Source organism: Mangifera indica, chromosome 3 (assembly GCF_011075055.1).
Source record: "Mangifera indica cultivar Alphonso chromosome 3, CATAS_Mindica_2.1, whole genome shotgun sequence".
Lineage (NCBI taxonomy): Eukaryota > Viridiplantae > Streptophyta > Magnoliopsida > Sapindales > Anacardiaceae > Mangifera > Mangifera indica.
The window spans coordinates 16,067,434-16,090,518 of record NC_058139.1 but is presented as its reverse complement, the minus strand read 5'-3'; the positions used below and the strand labels follow the sequence as shown (position 1 = coordinate 16,090,518).

Here is a 23,085-nt window from a genome sequence, read left to right as displayed (position 1 = left end):
TATAGGTGCATATTGTAAACATGTTTATCAAACTAACCTTGCCAGAGGATATCCATATGAATGGTTGCTTTAATATCTATAGAATAAATCATTTGAACATCATAGGTGCATATAATCCTATGACTTAAGGTTGTTAAACCGTCTCATGTAAGGATTGGTATAGTTTGAAACTATTCAACATACCGTCGTAATTGGGGCATCATAAAGGTAGTGGATAACCATATCATAAGTTACATGGAGGCTATCTTTGATCAACAAAAGAGTCATCACTCCTGAGCACAAGAAAAGATATCTCATATAAGAATACTGAATAACATTCATGACTGCTTGAATCTATGGCCATAGTGAGATAAGGTTATAACCTAATCCATGTTACTCATTAATGTGTATTAGTTCATACCAAGGAACTAACAAGATAGACATAATTCTATGTCTCAACTTTGAGAGATATTTGTTGATAAAATGATTGGATTGCACGTAACTGTGATATTGTAGAAGCTTAAGAGATGTCCACTGACACTCTATCGTCTATATGGCCATGACACTTTGCTAAAGGCTAACTTTGTCTATGTCTGAATTTGACTTGAATTCAGACACTACTAATTCGATAGAACGCTTATTTTAAGAATTCTTAATTGTATAACTTAATTTAGACTGATAATTTGGCACGAAAAACTAAACCAAGACTAGAATTTCGATTCATTCAATTATTATTGAATGATGGATACTAGTTATGTCTTTTAGACAAAGATAACCACATCATTTTTTCACTATTTTCAGTGGGACATTAATTTGACTATGGAATTTCGTATAAACAACAAGAGTTAACAGTTCATGTTGAACAAAACAAATTTAAAATTTCATCTGATTCCTTGGACCTTCCAATGAATATGATTGGTAGATCTTCAAATATACGAATCTGAATACCTTAAAGAAATTTAAGGAATTCAATAATGAAATAAAGAATTTGTTAACACGTGTAATCAATCACTTGGGTTAAACCAATGAGGAGAATGCATAAGACAATCAATCTAACTTAAAGTTTGAGATATAATGGGAGTTTTAATACCTATTAAATGTTCTAAGGTAATACCTTAGTGATTGTAACCTATCTTTATTTCTATTAGTATAACACATTTTATATATGTTGTACGCATTAGATTGAAATCTAGTGACTTATTTAACAATGGTAGTGACACAATGTTAAGCAATTAACTTGAGTTTGTTGAATTATATGTTAAATAAATTATCTTGTGTGACACTAAATGAAACTTAAGAATATTGCTCTTCTAATACCAAATAGATTTTAAAATCTATTTTGGAAGATTCTTTTAGACATTGTTCTCTAAAAGATCAAGTGAGTAGATAATAGTACTTAATCAAGTTTTAATTCATAAGAAAGATAGACATAAAGTAAATGATGTGTCAATAAGTATCCTTGAACATTATAACGAAGATTACCTACTCTTAGAAGGAAACGACTAATCAACATAAGTATATAAAATCATGTTAAAAAGATAAGGTGCATTATGAGTTTATATATGAATTAAAATTTTTATAACTCTTGATAAAAGTACTGATCATTTATGATGTTGAAATCTAAGACCTATAATTAACACTAAAATCTAGATGCAATCATAGTTGTTGCATACCACTAAAAGTTTGATAATTAATTATTAAGAGTAACTTTAATGGATAAAACCTAGAATGGTTGTAACCACATCACAACCAATGGTGTTAACCTTGAAAAGGAGTTTGTCGAGTTTGCAAGTTGATGAGTTCTATTTAAGAACTCACGTGAATGTTGGAATCTAAAAATATTCATACAAATAAAACTATTAAATCTTTTAGTTTTACTAAGATGAAAATGATATCTATATACAAAAGCAAGTAGGAGTACAATGATAATTCTGACATTGTATATCTGTATGACAATAAACATATTAGAATTAAATGTGAAATTTGTAACTAGCATAATAGGACTTGGGTAACCAAGTAATCCTTCATAAAAGAACTTAAACTAAGTAGTCTGTATCTTCACCTGATCTATTGTTGTAGATCATATAAACTACTAAATTTAAGTTGGAGTGTTTATAACAAACAAAAACTGAAAGGATTTATGAAATAAGAATCCAAAAGGACTCTTTCATCATGATGACATATGCTTCTCCTAGATTATGTGTCACTGAACACATAAATTAAGAGACAAAGATTATTAGAGTTCTATTAACACTAGCTATTAGAATGATCATGAATGTCATGATTGTCATGATATACACTTGAAATTGATGCCTGAATCTTTTAAAAATATCAACTATGTCAAAATAAGCGTCATTGGATGACACATTAGGAAATATCCTTGATTTTCTAAAAAAGAATATAAATAATTTCTAAGATTTTGAAGGATGTAGTCACTAAATAAGGAATAATGACATAAGACAAATCAGGTTGAAAATAATGAGTATTAATTCAAAAGGACATATAGTATAAATGTTGAATCAATTCTACATTGAAAGCTGAGTATGAGGCATTTAAAATGCAAGGTCTTAAATGACATAGTAGATCATAAATTGACTTCTAGCATAGTTGATTTGGTGTTATTAATACTAATTAGATGTTTTGTAGAGTCATGGTCTCACCAAACTATCTAATTACATACTTAGATTGACAAGAGGAAAGGTTACCTAACCTTTGGAAAAACTAAATGAACAAATTTTATAAATGAATGCTTTGTTGCAACAGAAGCAATGATAGGTGCATATGATCATTTGATGTTCCTTGCATGGATGATTGGCTATAGTGCAAATGAGAGATTATTGGGTTTGGTGCCCTAGAGCCAATCCTCATAACGATATAAATTCATTAATAAAAGGTCATATTTGTAATCTATTGTAGCATTATTTGTTTATAAAACATGTTAATATATGCTCAAAAAAATGTCTTATGAATAGTTAAAATGTAACAAGGGGATCAATGCTCGACATTTGATCGTGAGAACCCTATGATACTAAGTGGCTATCTTAAAACATCTGTAACTCTGATATTACCATGACTATAGGCATAGGTAATAGTAATAGAGTTATCATAGTGTTGAACAATCTCATTGAAAGATGATAATAGTTCTCACGTGTCAAAGTTGTTTGCTAAAAACTTTGTGCAACACATGGGTGCATGTTATAGACATGTTCATTAGACTGACCCACCAAGAAGATTCCAGATGGATGGTTGCTCTAGTGTCTACAGAGGTATATGTGATCTTTAGACTTGAGGTCATCGGATCATCTTGTGTAAGGATAGTATGGTTTGACACCAGTCTAATATAGTCTAGTTAGATGATTACTAGAAAGGTTATGATTGGTCGTATTGAGATTTGTACAAAGGTTATGATGAATCAACAGAGGATCCATCACTCTCAAACACAAGAGTTGATATCTTAGTTAGGACACTCTAACAAGTGACCACGACTAATTAAATCTATAGCTATAATAGGATTGAGTTAATGTTTAATCCAATGCTTTTCCAATTGTTGATAGGAATTAGTTTATATAACTCAAGGATCCCTAAGGGAGACACTTTATGTATACCTTCGCCTAAAAAAAATATTGTATAATTAAAGGATCAAATTGTACAAGCAATCATATCACTGACAGGATAAAAAGTCTTATGTTGACACTCTACTAATCGGTGGTTGTGATATCCTATTAAAAACTGTTTTTGGTTTATCTTCAAACAGATGTCAAGGTGAGAGCCTGACATAAATTCAATGACTATCATTTTAGTAAAGCGTATGACTTGAGATCATTAGATTAGCTCATGTTAAGATAGGTATGGTTTGGCATCATCCAACATATCATTAAACTAGGGTATCATATATGCAGTGGATGACCATATCGTGAGATATATAAAAGCTATAGTTGATAAGTAAATGATTCTTTACTCTTAAGTGTAGGAAAAGATATCTTACAAAAGAATATTAAATGACATTCATGACTACTTGAATCTATGACCATAGTGGGATAAGGATAAAGTTTAAACCTTGTTACTCATTAATGTATATCAGTTCATACTAAGGAACTACTGAGATAAACACATTTCTATATCTTGGGCTCAAGAGATATTGGTTAACGAAAGGATTGAATTACACATAATTATGATATTGTAAAACCTTAAGAGGTTTTTGTTAACACTCTATTATTCGGATGGTTATGATGTTTTACTAGAGGTCAATCTTAGTTTGAATTTAACTTGAATTTAGATACTATCGATTTGATAGAAAGCTTATTGGTCACACATATGTAAAGGTTAATATGAACCTAGAGATAAGGATTGTTTGATGACAATCCTGGTATTCAGGGAGAAAGAGAACTCTGTTGATCGTGGTTGACCAAGATCACTTGGTATGCATGATACCATGTAAGGCATAAAACCATGAAGGTAACGTGTTTGGATTAAAATTCTAATAAAAACACATATTCTTGTGCACACACACACACACACACATATATGTATTTTATTAGTATCAGAGATTGATCTAACATAATACAAATACACATTAACAAAAAACTTAGTTGCTGCTTGGGTTTTATAATATTCTTTTTTCCCGTGAGCACACCCTTTATCCAACACAGGACCCTTAGTAGCCTTCTTTTTGGATAACCTTTTCTGTTTATACTTCACATGGATACCAGGGCATAACCTCATTAGGGTTAAACAACGTTTATTTCTTTGTGACATGAAGACTTGAATGAGCCACAAACATAGGTATAAACCTTAAAGCACTTTATGGTTGCTTTGAATACTCATGATAAATATGTTTTAAAATAGGTATCATGGTAAGGGTTTTATGATAGTATGATTTTATAAAATTTTAATTTCATTGTGATGTCAGTTAGCAGTGCCTTAATCCCTTGAGTGAAGAGAACACCAGCCAATCACAAAAAAAAAAAAAAAGCCTAGAATCAAAAAAACCCATAAACAAGTCTAACTATAAAGACTACACACCACAAGAACAAGTCCTCTAGCCCATATACCAAACATAATCTATCTCAACTTCAACGAAAGTAAACACTACTAATAACATAAGGACATAACTTACACTATATCAACTCAACTCAGAGAATGAAAACACTCCACTTCTAAGAGATTTCTATCTTAACACTAGCAGATAGCTACCCTCAACTGAAAGCCACAATCGACGTCAATTCAAATGAAAACAGCTACCATGAAAACTCCTAACCACTCAAACTACCATTATGACTAGAAACCTAAACAAAATAAATCAGAAAGCAATATCAGGCCAATGTTACACTTCATACTTGCACAAGTAATAAAGCTTGAAGACAACAATGAAGCAAACCTAAACCATAGGCAACAAAAAAAAAAGCCAAAGAAAGAACTGAGGAAAACCAAAACACTAAGAGGAACACAACTAAAACAACGAGCACACACATAAAAACTAGAAAAGAAGGAAAATGCAAACTCAAACCGAGAAATAAACTAAAATTAACACTTTTATCAAGGACTAGTAGGGACTTAAGTTAGAGGATTAGTGTCAAAAGGCCACCAGTTAGACAAAGGATAAAGGGAGACCAAAAGTAGTGAACAAACGTAATGAGAGAACCTAAATCCTAGAGTGAGAAGAGATGATTTTAGAGAGAGAAAATTTGCCACTTTAACAAATTTTAAATTTCATCTATTATGAAATAGAGTTATTCTATGTATGTCTTAGATATTGGTTTGACGATTTTGATTCTAACATGTTTGAAATGTATTAATTGTTACAATACTCTTTGGTATGAATGGAATTATGTAAAATCGGCAAAATTGGCATAAGTGCAGTTAGTGTTCAATAAATAGGGTTTTCAATGTGTTTTCTAGGTTTGTCATATGGTCGTGTGGTATGGGATATATGTTTTTGTATGCAATCCCCAAAATTCAGGTCAAGTGATCGTGACATTTTGACAATTATTGGGCATCCTTGACCAAGGTCAGCTAGGACATGTGGACTTCCCATTTATAACATTAGCACGACAATGTGCAGAGGTGAATGACTAAAATAGCCTTACAAAGTGATATGGTTGAGATGAGTTTAAGATGGAAAGTAAAATAAATACCTTAAGGGGCATACAGTTATGTTAGTTAGGGTACACGTCCATGTTTCAATTAATAATAACATAGAAGAAAATGCCACAAGAAGGTTGTCGTGTGTGAGTAACATAAAGAGACATACCCCTATGTGTCCTAGACACATACCCACGTGTATAGAGCAGAATAAAAAAAAGAGAAAGAAAATTAGGCTAAGAGTTTAAAGGTTGTCTCGAGTAATAGTATAGAAAGCTTGGGTACGTAGTAGTACTTTACGTGCCTAAGAGTTCAATTATAGTAAGGCATGAGACATTCTGTAAGGTGGAAATGAAAGCCAATTAAGTAAGTAAAAGCTTAAGACGCATACATACTAGACATCATAGGATTGTTACAAAGTGGTACTATAAGTAGGGCTGGATTCGAGGCGAGCTTTTTCGGGCTCGAAACGAGCTTAGCTCGAACGAGCCCGAAACGAGCCTGTTAGAAGCGAATACGAATACGAACACGAGCCGAAGCAAAAATCAAGAAACGAACGCGAGCCCGAACCCGAACAGAGGAATGCTCGGCTCGGCTGGCTCGGCGAGCTGAGTTGAGCTCGTTATTAATATGTTGTGCTGGGCGTGGCTGGCGGTATTATATGGTCTTCTCTCTGTTGACTTTGTATTGTGCAGCAGCTTAAAAAACTTGCTTTGCTGGCTTCTCTTCAAGGCAAAAACGCTGCCGTTTGGAAGCAATTAAAATAAAGCAAACCTAATCAGTTTCATTTTATTTTTTCTGCTGTTCTTCTCTTCTCTGTTGAAAATAAACTAAAACCTAAACTACGCTGCTGCCGCCCCTCTATTCGCTCACACACAGTTGAAACACCAATCAGCCACCACGATTGCAACGCCGTTCAGCCGCCAACAAGGTTTATTATGATTAATGTCTCTGTTTTTTCTCAATGGTGATTCAACTTTGTTTCGTATCTTTCCAATCTCATCAACAATTTATAACAAATCTGATTCTGATGTCCATTGAGGTGAATATCCAGCACCTTTTTCTTTTTTTATGGGTAATCTGTTGTTGGTTTTCATAAATTGGGCTATATTGTTTTGTGACAGTGGAAAAACAAAATTACGCTTTATTGCATAAAGCAGTTTATTGCATAAAGCAGTAGGGTTGGGCAAGAGAATTGTTGTCATTTCACTGAGAGGGATGTCTCATTCATCAACAATAAGTAGCTCCTATCTCAAATAGAAGCCTTACATTTTTTTTCTACTAAATATTAACAAACTTATTGCATAATTGTTTAGGTCAAATGCATGTTTCAAACATTCATCTGTCATATAATTTCCCTAAACTTTTGAACTAGTATTATAAACAAATCATACAAATTTATTTGTATAAAAATAATATTTATAATTAGATGATATAATTATTTTTTTTCTTGATTAAAAAATATCTAACTATTACTATGCTATATAAATAAATTATTGTAATTTATTTATACATAATATTACTCTAAATAGATAGAATGTATTTTGTTTGTCATTAATTTCTTGACAAAGTTAATTATGAGGTTTATTGATGGCAAACAATTGTGCGTGATTTAGGATGATAATTGGCTATTGTAAGCCAACCCATTTGTTGCGCGGTGAACAATAATCATAAGCAATTTATAAACTATTTGTAAACCAGCAACAACAGACAGTCTACTCAATGATGCTAATTGGTTTTACTATGGAGTTTTGGAATGATCTTTTATAAATGAAAACATCTAACGGCTTTTCATGTTCCTTTCTGTGAAGCTAATATCGGCTGCTGCATACAAAATAAACAGAGAGATCAACCTAGGGAATTTGATTTTTTCTTTTTTTTACATTTGGGTTGTTAGTAATTCTTTGTTAATCATGTATGTATCTAGATTTCTATGTTATATACCATAGAGTATGAAATGTTATTCTCATATGCAATACTATTTTTGAAAACATTTCATAATAATGCTATGTAAATATGCCATTGTGTGTAGGTTTAAGGCATGCCTAAACTTCTCCTTTGAATGTTGTGATGCAGAAAATGATGACAGCGACACAAAAGATGAGAATGTGGAGGAAGCATTATCGGCCAACACCAAGGAAAAAACATCAGCTGCTATTGAGACTGATGACAAAAGAGCTTGAAGCTTTGAATTTGGGTGTGCTGTCAACTTTTAGGATTTTTATCTGCATCTTATGTTTGGACAAAATGTATTTATTATGAAATTGCTTCTATGGTTGTCTAATCCTTTCTATTTTTCTGTTTCACTAAAAATATTTGCTTCTATGAGAAATTTATATGTATTTTAACTGCTGACGAGCCTAGAATACGAGCCCAAACCCGAGCCGAGCGAACCGAGCTATTAGATACGAGCCCGAGTTAGGTGCGAACCGAGCACGAACACTTAAATTATAAAGCGAGCCGAACACGAACATATGTTTTTGACGAGCTCGGCGAGCCCGAAGCGAGCCGAAAACCGAGCTGACAAAAAACGAGCCGAAAACGAGCTAAACAGTGTTCGGGCTCGGCTCGGCTCGTATCCACCCCTAACTATAAGTATATAGTCACTACACTGTCTATAGTAGAACATTAGACCCGTAGTAAGGTATATGCTTATAGTATAACCCAATTAAGTTATAGTTGGTGTAATGAAATAGAAAGATAGCTCACATTCAAATCCCCATATTTGATCTAAATTGTCCATAGTAAGACAATAGACCCACAGTAGGTACATGCTCGTAGTAGAGTCTAGTTAAGTTACAGTTAGTGTAATGAAACAAAAAGATAGCTCACATGGCCATGGTACCAAATCCCTATATTTTATCTAGACTAATTGGTATAGTATACAACTTTAGTTACAATTTTTAGATTTAGACATTTCTCTTGAGTTTTGTATGGTTACACCAGATAGAAATCTGAGGGAGTAATTCCTTAGTGACTAAAAAAGACAAGTTCGATCTGAGAGTTATGACAACCTAAAGAGTCCCTAGAGTATAGTATGAGTACAAAGACAGTATATAGGACCTATCATCATCCATAGAGGAGTTTAATGTCAACTTTGGATGATAGAGTTAGTATAGGTTTGGTTTAAAGGCATTTTAAGGATTTCAATAAAAGTTCTCAGTTTATTCTCTTATTTATTAAGTTTTTTATCACTCACATCCCTTACTTTCTTATATACAGGTGTAGGTGATTGTAAAGGCTGTAGGACGAGCAGTGGTTTGCAAGCCTAGAGCAGTATGAGTATTTTTGTCTTTTTCAATTTTTATTTTATTCAGATTTCACTTATGTACCAAACTTCTCATGTTATGATTTTTAGCTTACATTTTATGATTTGACATTTTTGAACATTTTAAACTTATTTGATAAGGGTGTTTTAGTAATTTTGTAAGTTTTAATAAATGAGGTTTTATTAAGCTATTTAATGAATTTATTACTTATTTTAAATTAAATGCATGCTCAAAATAGATAATTTAGTGATGTGTTCTTTTGAAAGGCAGCACTTTTGGATGGGGTATTATAAGTTGGTATCAAAACATGATTTTGATACCCAAAAGATATTTTACAGTATTTGTATACTCAAATTAAGTAGGAATGTAAGTCCTTCATGCCATACTAAGCATACTCAGAGTGGATAACTGTAAGTTTAGTTTTATTTACACTTATTGAGTTTTATAGAGACTTATAGCTATACTTTTTTTTGCAAAAAATGAGAAGAACCTAAGCAAACACCAAAAACACTCAGACAAGTAACCCATAAAGAAGCCAGAGTGAGGTAGCAATACTTCTGGTCCCCAAAATTGGTTTGAGTGCCCAAAATGTTAGGGACATATTCAAAAGATATTCAAATAATAGAGAAGTACTCTAGCTTAGGGAAATGAGTCAATACATATACCATTGGCACAAGCTCAAGGATCAGTAAAGGTGACTTCAGCATCAAAGTAGCAATAATATAGTAAAATAGTGATAGTGTCCAAATCCAAAAGTGGTCCTTATTTAAAGAGGAAAAGGAAGAGACCATTCTAGCCTAAAGATAACAAGAAAGGTTGGAAGATTAATAAGAAATAAAAAAGGCGTAAGATTCTTGCATGCCAAAGATATGGCAGATATCATAGAAAAGAGTGTTTGATAGGGCAAATAGTTTGCTACGATTATTGTCAGCCAAAACATATGATAAGGTCTTGTCTTGGGGTTCTAGCCTAACCTGAGTAACTAGTAGAAGGAGCTATTGTCAGAGTGTACATCATTACCCAAGGGCCAATTGAGGTCAACTTGATAATAGTTACTAGTTAGATTTCTTTCCTTTGTACTCTTATTTTCATTTTATGCTACACATTAATTTATAAACAAGAGTTTAGCAAAAAGATTAGGAGTATAATTAATCAAGATGACCTAAAAAGTTAAGATAGAGTTACTAAGTGGTAGGTCAATGATCAATAGTGAGATGATGATAGACAGGTTATTGATGTATAAGGCAAACAATTTTTTGTGGACTTAATAATGTTTAAGATAAATTTTGACATGATTTTAGGGATGGTTTTCTTGAGGAAAAATACAACTAAGATTGATTGTCGATGTAAGAAGGTCCAATTTAGCCTTGAAAATAGAGTCTTATTTGAATTTGGCGAGAGGTATATCATGACTTTGATGATTAGTGCCTTGAAGGCAAGGAAATTCTAAGTAAGGGGTGCATAGGTTTCTTCACTCATATAGTAAGTAAGGTAGAGTTAGGCTCGAGCATTAAAGCAGATGCCAATTGTTAGAGAGTTTTGAGATGTGTTTTGATAGAGTTACTGAGATTAGCTTTTGAACAAAAGATAGATTTTAACATTAAACTGGTGTTAAACGCAACACCTATATCCAAGACACTTTAGAGAATAGTCTTAATTAAATTACAAGAGTTAAAGAAACAGCTTCAAGAATTGCTAAAGAATGGCTTTATCAGACGAGCCACTCTCCTTGGAAAACTCTCATCTTGTTTGTCAAGAAGAAAGATAAGTCCATAAGGATATGTCTAGTTTACAAATAATTTAACAAGGTAACAGTGAAGGACAAGTACTTATTACCCATAATAAATGATCGATTGTGTTCTCCAAGATCGATTTAAGGTCAGTCTACTATCAGGTAAGGGTGGCTGAGTACGATCTATCTAAAATAACTTTTCAAATGAGGTATGGTCATTTCAAGTTTATGACTATTTAGATAAGTTTATAGTGATCTTCATCGATGACATATTGGCAAATTCTATGAGCTATGAGGAGTATAAGCAACATGTGAGACTTCCTTTGTGGAGGTTGAGGGAAAAACAATAGTTTGTAAAGTTCTCCTAATATGAGTTTTGGTTGGATAAAGTGACCTTCTTAGGGCATGTGGTTTTGATAAAGGGTATATCAGTAAACCTAAGTTAGATCAAGGTAGTTCTAGATTAGAGAAAAGATAAAGTTAGTAGTTGGGGCTTAGATTAGAGATCAAATTCATGTTAGTAGAGGAGAAACAAGCTCAATTGGTAGCAAAAAGCTATACTCAAAAATAAGGGTTAGATTTTGAAGAAACCTTTTCACTCATAGCTATGATTAAATCCATCTTGACACCTTCAACATATACATGTATGAGTGGCAGCACAAATATGCCACCCAATATGCCTTTAACTTTTACACGGCTGGAAAATCATTTGTCCAATTATGCCATGCTTTTTTATTTTCTATGGTTTCTATTCGTACTATACATACCAAGTATACCTTGGTCAAACCATGGTTAACTAGGTTATTCAACTCAAATGGGCAAAACCCAGTTTTTCAATGATTTTTCTCTCTCTCTAAACACTAAGATTATCACTAAATAATCCCCACCTTTAGGTTTAAATCAACCCCTATATACATGTTACCTATAAGCTTTTGATCAAACTGGTAGTGTCTAGATTCAGACTGAATTCAAACAATGACCAAGATTGGCTTTTAGCAAAACATCATGGTCACCTAAAAGATAAAGTGTCAATGGATAACTCTTAAGCTTTTACAACAACATAGTTATGTACAATTCAATGCTTTCATCAACTAATATCTCTCGAGGCCAAGACAAAAAAAGTATTTATCTCAATAATTAGTCAATATGAGTTGATATACATCAATGATTAACATTACTTAAGTTATAACCTTATCCCACTATGGTTATAGATTCAAGCTATCATAGATGCTATTTAAGATTCTTATGTGAGATATCTTCTCCTGTACTCAGGAATGACAAATCCTTTATTGATCAACCATAGCTTTCATGTATCTCACACTATAGCCAATTATTGCCTTTATAGTTACCAAAATTACGATGACATGTTAGATAGTGTTAAATAATACTAATCATCACACAAGACAATTTGGTGACCTCAAGCTACAGGATCACATATGCACGTAGTGTTCAAAATATTTATTCTATAGAAATTGGAGCAACCATCCATATAGATATCTTCTAGTCAAGTCAGTCTAATGAACATGTTTACAGCGTGCACCCATATGTTATACCAAACTGTCTATAACAACTTCAACATGTAAGAACTATCATCACTTTTGGCAAGGTCGTTTAATACTATGATAATCCCTTTATCATTACATGTGCCCTTATTCAGTGTAATGTCAGGATAATGGACATTACAAGAATAGCCACTTAATGCATACATAAGGTTCTCACGATCAGTCGACTAATCCCTTTGCCATAGTTCTACTATTCTAAGGGTATGTCATTCATACAATCATATAAATAATTAGCATATGAATTAAATGACAATAAATCCTTTTATTAATGATAAATATAAAATTGCATTCATAAATTTCAAATTCGATTGACTCTAGGACATCTACCCTAATAATATCCCACTTGCATTATAGCCAATCAATTATATATCTACTGTCAAGCTTGATTATATGTTTATCATGCTTCTATTGTGATAGAGGTTTTATCAATGAGTCAACCAAATTATTATCTATATTACTCCTTTATATCTATATGTCATCTTATTGTACAATCTCTCAAATCAAGTGGAATCGTCTAAGTATATGTTTAGAGCTCTAATGAGACTGTGACTTTTTGGTCTAAGCAATCATTCATATGGTGTTGTGATAGAGATCAATCGGCTCAATGATACTAGAAACCACTCCAAGTTCAATTATAAACTTTTTGGTCCACATTGCCTCTTTTGCTACTTCTAAAAGGGTCATATACTCTAACTCTATTATAAAATCAACCACTATATTTTGCTTAGAATTTTTCTAGCTAACTTTACCACAATTCAAACTAAACACAAACCTTGATTGGGAAACTAGAGTCATCATAGCTTCTTATAGTGAGTTCAGATTCCTCTCTATAAACCAAGAATACATCCTTTGTCTTTCTCAAGTACTTCAAGATGTTTTTGATAGCTATCCATTGTTTTTCACTTAGATTAGATTGATACCTACTACAAATGCTTAAGGCATATGAGACATCAATCCTCGTACATAACATGACATGTATGATTAATCTTATAGCTAAAGCTTTTGAGATCCTACTCATATTATCTCTCTCAGATTGTGTACATGGACATATTTTTTTAAAAGATATACACCATAAACATGGGTACAAATCCTTTCTTTGATTCTTCCATATTAAATCTAGTCAATACCTTATCTATGTATGTGCTTTAACTTAGGCCTAATAGTTTACTCTTTTTATCTCAAAAAATTTTAATCTTATGAATATGGATTTCTTCTCCGAAGTCTTTCATGGAGAAATACTTGGATAACCAAACTTTTATCAATTGCAAGTTTTGTTTCTCATTTTCAATAATTAAGATGTCATTGACATACAATACTAGAAATGCATTCATACTCCCATGACTTTCTTGTACACACACGGTTCATCTTTATTTTTGATGAATCCAAACTCACAAATAGTTTCATCAAAACAAATAATCTAGCTTCTTAAGGCCTATTTAAGTCTATATGGACCTTTCGAGCTTGCATACTTTGTCTACTTGTCTAGTAAGAATGAAACCATCGGGTTATGCTATATAGACGTCTTCTATAAGGTTACCATTTAAGAAAGCAATTTTGACATCCATTTAAAAGATTTTATAGTCATAGTATGTAACTATAGCAAGCATAATTAATGTGAATGATCAATGGATAACTTCACCAAATTCACACATGGGGAAGCATAACGATGGAGGTTCAAATTCTACTTTAATAAACACGAAGAATTTGGATCCATTGAGCTATGATAGAGGCCTAATTACATGAGCAAGAGCCAAGAAGATGAAATCGACAATCATTAGGCTCATTCAAAGTCATTTAGAGCTTATGGGAAAAAGTCTGATCGAAGTCAAAGGGCAACTCATGGTCAACGACATGACAAGCATGGAGTTTAGTTCAAGACTTGTGCATTTAATTCAATTTGAAGAATTAAAAGAGCTTACTTTAACACAAGGAGCCTAAATACATGAATTAGTCTAAAGGCAACAAGAAACATATGTTAGGCATTATTCCTAAGGCCAAATTTCATACTTAGTCAAATATGCATATGGAAGCCGAAGTCACATCAATTTAGCTAGCCCTTTTGTGATTAGTTATTATCTAGTTATTATCCTAATTTAATTAGGAAAGCTTATTTAGTTATTATCTAATTGTTATCCTAGTTTAATTAGGAGAGTGTTTAGTTGTCATGAGATGTTATTTTCCTTTTTTTTAAAGGATTTATTTCGTTTTTTAGGGTTAGAAGCAACATATATATATGTATTAAACTTAAGATTATGGGGAGTTTGATTCTAATCAAAATTTTCAAATTTCTCCAAAGTTCTTATGAGAGTTTTCTTTGAATTCACTTCTTTATGACTTCTTTCTTTGATAATTAAAGTTCCTTGTTGTTAGATAACAAGAGGGTTCTAATTCTTTTGGTTTATGCTAGATAGATCTTTGGGCAAGATTTTAATAGATTGTTATAGTTCTTGTTAGATCAATCAGTAAGGGTTATATCAGTTTGGTATTAGAGCATTGGGTCTAGTATAAGCTACATAGCCTTTAATCTTGTGTTCGTGCATCAATATATATAAAAAAAAAAAATTTGTATTATTCATCATCAAGTGATTCAGTAGCAGCAAATTCAACATCAAAATTCTTCATACAAGTGGTTTGGGCAACATCAAATCAAGAAGAGCTGTAAAAGCACCAAAGTTCCATTCCTTACCGTTTTGCATCAAGTATCACCAAAATCACATATCATGATTCAAGCTTCAAGAGGTGTTCGAAGGCTTCCAGATCTATTAGGTAAGAGTTTTAGTGTTAATCAGTAAAAAAAAAATGAAAAAAAAACAAAAAAAAATAGAGGAAGTCGAATTTAGTTATGGCCGAATTTACCACTGTAAAAGACCATAATTCAATTTTTTTTGTTAGTTCTAATTGTCAAGGGACTGTAATTTGTAATTCTCTTTAGAAAGTGAGTAGTAAAGGTTAACGCAAATAAGAACTCTAAGGGGAAATTTTGTGTGTGATTATTTTGGTAAGCGTATTAGAGTGTTGCAAACACATTTGAGCGAAACATGTGAGGGAGTGTTAGAATAGGTGTTTTCTAACGTTTTTCTTGCAGGTTTACGTCATGGACCTTAAGAAGAAAGTTACCTTAGAAGCAATACAAGAAATGTTACAGAAGATGATGGCATAACAAAAGGACATAAGGAGTGAAAACCGTAATGTCCAGGAAAGGTTGGAACAAGGTACCCCTAGTCGTGGCAAGACAAGAGACATAAAATGTAGCCTCTTTAATGATTTAGAATGAGAGGTTGAAGAAAAAGGATTTACACGTTCCAACAAAGGCAAATCAAAAGATGGGAATTTGAGATCAATCGAAATAAAGATTCTAGTTTTTCGTGGTAAAAATGATCCAGAGGCATATTTAGAGTGAGAAAAGAAGGTAGACCGAGTATTGGAGTGCCATAACTGCACCGAAGAGAAGAAGGTGAAATTGGCAGCCGTTGAATTCACCGACTATGCTAATGTATAGTGGGATCAATTTACCTCTACTAGGTGTAAAAGTAGAGAAGGTCTTGTTTCTTCGTGTTTTAAGAATAAAACTATCATGAGGAAGAGATTTGTACCACAATACTACTATAGGGAACTGTACAATCAATTACAAAGGTTGAACTAAGGATCCAATAGTGTTGAAGAATATCATCAAGAGATAGAGATGGCCATGATTAGAGCTAACATTGAGGAGGATAGGGAAGCTATTATAACACATTTTCTTTCAGGTTTGAATAGTGATATTGCTAACCTTGTTGAGTTGCATCATTATGTAGATTTGAAGGATATGGTACACGTGGCAACTAAGATCGAAAAATAATTAAGAGCAAAAACCAAGGCTATTTCGACCCCAACATCATGGAAATCGAATTAGAAAGAGAACAAGGGAGGTAATACAAATACAAATAAGGGTAGATCTGATCAAAGCAAAAATAAAGAGCTCACTACACCAAAAATGCAATCTAAGGATGACAAATCCAAGGGTAAATCACATGATATATAATGCTTTACGTGTTTGAGATACAGACATAGAGCTACACAATATCCAAATGCAAAGATGATAACCCTATGCAATGGAGAGGTAGTGAGTGAAAATATGAGCGAGGATGATGATGACTTGATAGAGGATGTTTTAGAAGAAGAGGGTGATGAACCAGCCCCTAAAGGACCAATTTTCACGTTGGTTGCAAGGAATGCTCTAAACATGTAAGCTAAAGAGGATGAGGTACAACACGAAAATATCTTTTATATTAGATGCATGATAGATAATAAATTTTGTAGTATGATTATTGATGGTTTTAGTTGCACTAACGTTGTTAATGCTGGTTTAGTTGACAAAGTGGGGTTGAAAACAACTAAACATCTTAAACCTTATAGGTTGCAATGGTTTAATAATAGTGAGGATATTAAGGTCATGAGGTAAGCATTAATTTCATTCTCTATTGGGCATTATCATGATGAGGTTTTATGTGATGTAGTACCTATGCATGCTAGTCACATATTATTGGGACGCCCTTGGTAATATGATAGGCATGTTATACATGATAGGTATTCTAGATGAAATTCATTCAACATGAATGATAGACATGTCAACTTGTTACCTATGCGCCTAAAGAAGTATACGAAAATAAAAAAAACTTTGAGTGAATATGAGAGTGCATATGGAAAAGCCAAGAGAGGTGTGTAAATAGAGAGCAAATAGAGAGGATGTGCAATGAGAAAAAAATTCATGAGAGTGCACATGCAAAATGAGAGAATAGTATACAAAGAGTGGCAAAAAAAGAGGTAAAAGGCAATTTCTATGTAAGAGGGAGTGAGGTTCGAAAGGCTTATTTAACAAGGCAGCCTTTGATACTATTTGTATTCAAGGAAGAGTGTTTATCTTTTGAATCTAACCCAATTCTCTCTTCTCTCCCTAGTTCTTATTAAGCTTTATTGCAAGAATTTGAATATTTGTTTCCCGAATCCATGCCTGATGGTTTGCCGCCATTGAAGGGGATAGAACATCAAATTGACTTTATTCCTAGAGCACAAATTCCAAATCGACCAACTTATAGGAGCAATCCCAAAGAAACAAATGAGTTACAATGTCAAGTGGATAAGTTATTGTTAAAAAGGTTAATTAAAGAAAGCATAAGCCTATGTGTCGTCCTTATTCTATTGGTGCCAAAAAATGATGGATCATTTTGTATGTTTGTTGATTGTCGCGCCATTAACAAATTCACTGGAAAGTATCGTCATCTTATTCCTCGTTTAGATGATATGTTAGATGAATTGCATGGTGCACATATATTCTAAAATTGATTTAATGGCAGGTTATCATCAAATTAGAATGAAAGTAGGAGATGAATGGAAAACTGCCTTTAAAACAAAATATTGTTTATATGAGTGGTTAGTGATGCCTTTTGGGTTAACTAATGCTCTTAGTACGTTCATGCGCTTGATGAACCATGTTTTACGTGAATTTATTGGCAAATTCATTGTTGTCTATTTTGATGATATACTTATGTACAACAAATCACTTGAAGACCACATTTTGCATGTGAGATCTGTTTTTAGTGTTTTACATGTATAAAAGTTGCATGTTAAGCTTTCTAAATGTACGTTTTGTGTGCCTAAGGTTATATTTTTAGGTTATGTTGTTAGCGAGCATGGTATTGAGGTTGATAATGAAAAGGTTAAGGCTATTGAATCTTGGCCTACACCTAAAAACGTTGGGGATGTTCATAGTTTCCATGGCTTAGTTAGTTTTTAAAGGTGTTTTGTGCATGATTTCTCTAGCATAGCTGCCCCTTTGACAGAAGTTATTAAAAGGAATGTTGGTTTTAAGTGGGGTGATGAACAAGATAAGGTGTTTAATATGCTTAAATCTAAGTTAATTTCTGCTCCTGTTCTTGTTTTGCCTAACTTTGATATAACCTTTGAGATTGAATGTGATACTTCAGGAGTGGGAATTGGCACTATTCTTATGCAAAAGCGCAAGCCAATTGCATACTTTAGTGAAAAATTGAATTGCGCAACATTGAACTACTAAACATATGACAAGGAAATGTATGCATTAGTGAGGGCATTAGAGACATGGCAACACTACTTTGTGCCTAAAGAGTTCGTCATCCATACCGATCATGAAAGTTTGAAGTATCTGAAGGGTCAAAATAAACTCAATAAGCGATATGCAAAGTGGAGTGAATTTCTTGAATCCTTCCCATACGTCATCAAATATAAGCAAGGTAGGGAAAACGTTGTGGCTGATGCATTATCAAGAAGGTACGCACTTCTTACTACTTTAGATGTTAAATTGCTTGGTTTTGAGCATATTAAAGAGTTGTATGCATATGATCATGATTTTAGCAATGTGTATAATGGATGTAAGAAAGTTGCCTCTGAAAATTTTTATAGGCATAATGAGTACTTGTTTCGTTTGAATAAGCTTTGTGTGCCTAAGTGTTCTTTACGTTTGATGTTAATTCATGAGGCACACGAAGGAGGTTTGATGGGTCACTTTGGCATAGCTAAAACTTTAGATGTTTTACAAGAGCATTTTTTTTGGCCTAATATGAAATATGATGTTTCTAAGTATTGCACTAATTGTATCACATGTTTGCAAGCTAATTCTAAAGTGCATCCACATGGTTTGTACACGTCATTGCCTGTCTCACATTCACCTTGGGTAGATGTTTCTATAGATTTTATACTTGGACTATGTAGGACTAGGCGTGGTAATGATAGTATTTATGTGGTAGTTGATTGGTTTTCTAAGATGGCACACTTTATTCCATGTTATAAAACTGATTATGCTTCACATGTTGCTGATTTGTTCTTTAAAGAGGTAGTATGTTTGCATGGTATGTCGAGAACTATTATTAGTGATAGGGATGTAAAATATTTGTCCTACTTTTGGAAGACCTTGTGGGCGAAATTAGGAACTAAGTTGTTATTTAGTACTACCTGTCATCCACAAACTGACGGCCAAACTAAAGTTGTGAATAGAACTTTAGGGCAATTATTGCATGCTATAATAAAAAAGAATGTGAAGTCTTGGGATGAAAGTTTACCCCATGTAAAGTTTGCATATAATAGGGTTGTGCATTCATCCACGCACTATTCACCTTTTGATATTGTGTATGGTTTTAATCTTTTAACACTATTAAATTTATCTCTTTTACCTTTGGAAGAGCGTGGCGAAAAACTAACTTTGCGCAAATGTAGCCAAACATTAAAAGTGGCTACATTTGCACAAAGAACGGTTTCCTCTGCAAAGGCGATCTAAACTTAACCTTTTAAAGTTATTACAAGGATCAATGACAATGCATATAAATTAGATCTCTTTGGTGAGTATAATATTAGTGCAACTTTTAATATTTCTAATCGTCTTCTTTTTGATTATGTAGGTGGAGATTCGAGGAAGAGGGGAGTGATGCGAATGATCAAGGGATAACTTCACCAAATTCGCACATGGGGAAACATAACGATAGAGGTTCGAATTCTACTTCAATAAACATGAAGAATTTGGATCCATTTAGCTATGACAGAGGCCCAATTACACGAGCAATAGCTAAGAAGATGAAAGCGACAATCATTGGGCTCGTTCAAAGTCATTTAGAGCTTAAGGGAAAAAGTCCAAGCGAAGTCAAAGGGCAACTCATGGTCAATGACATGACAAGCATGGAGTTTAGTTCAAGACTTGTGCATTTAATTCAATTTGAAGAATTAAAAGAGCTTACTTTAACATAAGGAGCCCAAATACATGAAATGGTCTAAAGGCAGTAAGGAGGAGCACATGTTGGGCATTATTCTTAAGGCCAAATTTCATACTTAGCCAAATATGCATATGGAAGCCCAAGTCACATCAATTCACCTAGCCCTTTTGTGATTAGTTATTATCTAGTTGTTATCCTAGTTTAATCAGGAAAGCTTGTTTAGTTAGTATCTAATTGTTATTCTAGTTTAATTAGGAGAGTGCTTAATTGTCATGAGATGTTATTTTCCTTTTTTTTAAAGGATTTATTTCGTTTTTTAGGGTTAGAAGCAACATATATATATGTCTTAAACTCAAGATTATGGGGAGCTTGATTCTAATTAAAATTTTTGAATTATTCCAAAGTTCTTGTGAGAGTTTCCTTTGAATTCACTTATTGAGAAAGTTGTGACTTCTTTCTTTGATAATTAGAGTTTCTTGTTGTTAGATAACAAAATTGTTCTAATTCTTTTGGTTTATGCTAGATAAATCTTTGGGCAAGATTCTAATAGATTGTTATAGTTCTTGTTAGATCAGCAAGGGTTATATCAATAATCATAATAGCCTTAGACATAACAATCGATGAAAAGGTTTTATCATAGTCAATGCCATATTTCAAAGTGAAACCTCATGTAGGTATTTGGTTTATCATCATTGATGGCTAGTACATTACCATGCTGAGTAAGGAGAAAATCGAATCTCTTTAGCTTGTGAAGTACTTGTGTAAACCTACATAGCTCTTTTGTGTATTGAGGTTACTCCACTTGAAGCAATGGAACTTTTTTATCATGATCAACCATTTGTTATGACACATTGTCCTGCTTAACATCTATGGTAACTTGTGGTACATAAACTTCATCGAGTTCTACCCTTCTTTTACTAGTACTCCTAAAAATAAACTTTATACCAAGGAACATGTTGGTTTGAGCTACAAAAACTTTCTACTCCTCCTGGTGGTAAAAGTAGTATCCCTTAGTAACCTTTAGGTATCCCACAAAAATACACCTTTTAGATTTCGTGCTCAGCTTGTTTAAAGTTTATTTCTTGATATAAGCTTCACAACCTCAAATCCTCAACCTAGATTGAGCTTTTGCCTAGTTTATAACTTATATAGAGTTTTATCCACAGTTTAGTGTAGAGGCAATAGTTTCTAGGGCATGACCCCAAAAAGATATGGGTAGATCAGTAAAAGTCATCATGGATCTAACTATTTCCATTAAGGTTTTATTCTTCTATTCGGATACACCATTATGTTGTGAAGTACTAGAATAAGTGAATTGAGATATTATCCTATTTTCCTTTAGATATTGTCTGAATTCAACATTCAAGTATTCGCCTCTTTGATTACTTTAGAAGATTAAAATCTGTTTCCTAAGTTGGTTTTCTACTTTGTTTTTGAATTCTTTGAATTTATCAAAACATTCAAACTTGTCTTCATCAAAAACACATAGTCATATCTATTAAAGTCATCAGTGATTATGACAAAGTAAAATTCCCTAAATCTACTATGTACTATCATAGGCCCATACACATTACTAGATATAATCCCTAACAGTTCAGTTGCCTTTTCATTATGACCATGTAATATCCTCAAGTATGTTTTAAGGGCATTTGTGTCTTTTGGTCCTACTTTGAGACATTTTCAGTTTAAAATGTGTATGTTAAAATATGTGTGTACGTGTTATATACAAAACAATTACAAAAGAAAAATAAAAAGATATATATATATATATATATATTATTTTAAAAAGTATGTATATATATATATATAAAGAGAGAAAAGTCAAAAAAAAAAAGGCAATTCTACCTTTTTCCATCATCTTCTCCGTCTCTTCCAGAAAAAGCAGCGTCCTTCATGCTTTTTTTCTTTGTTTTACAATGAAAGTGGATGATTTTAAGGGTTTGAAAGAAAAGTAAGGAAAGAAAAGAAGAGAAAACACTTTCAGAGCTTTAGTAACCAAAAGATCTCTTTCTTTTTCCCTTTTCCTATGTTTATATATATTGGATGCATATTATATAAAGATGTTAGTGTGTTTTGGTGTTGATTTAAGGTGTGTTTGGTGATCAAAGAAGGAAGACAAAAAGATGGGAGCCAATTTAGCAAAGATTGGCTTGAAATAAGATAATGGGTATTATCCTTTATATGTTTCATGTTATATGCTTTTACTTCTTTGGATCTATGTTATAAATGATGATTTTGAAGTTGAGAAATGTTGTTTTGCTATTTGGGGTATCTATGTGTATGATTTTGCTCATAGCAGAGAGTTGGATAATACTTATAGTTTTACCACTGATTTCGTCCCATATTTTGGCTACCTTATCTGATGAATCATGAGTACTATTATAGTTTGTTGGAAAGCTCTTTGAATCTTGTTTTCAATGATATATAGATTGCATGAATTAGAGACTGCTTGGACTGTTAAATTGCATGAACAATAAAACTACCTTACCAAATAAACAATGAAGACAGTTTTTTGCCACTGACTTCATCCCACGTTTTGGCTGCCTTATCTGAAGAATCATAAGTGCTATTATAATGTTTTGAAAATTTTTTTGAATCTTTTTTTCAACGATATATAGGTTGTATGAATTAGAGACCGTTTGGATTATTAAATATTGTATGAACCAAAAAGACTGTTTTACCCAAATAAACAGGAAATATAGGTTTTTGCCACTGAATTTATCCCATGTTTTGACTGCCTTATT

The 23,085-nt window shown here is 32.8% G+C and overlaps 1 long non-coding RNA gene across 1 annotated transcript; it reads left to right on the top strand.

The window, feature by feature from the left end:
- Positions 1-6,498: 6,498 nt before the first annotated feature.
- Positions 6,499-8,408, top strand: LOC123212390. The gene is made up of 2 exons (XR_006501540.1): positions 6,499-6,991; positions 8,137-8,408. It is a non-coding gene; the product is annotated as an uncharacterized LOC123212390 (long non-coding RNA).
- Positions 8,409-23,085: the final 14,677 nt, after the last annotated feature.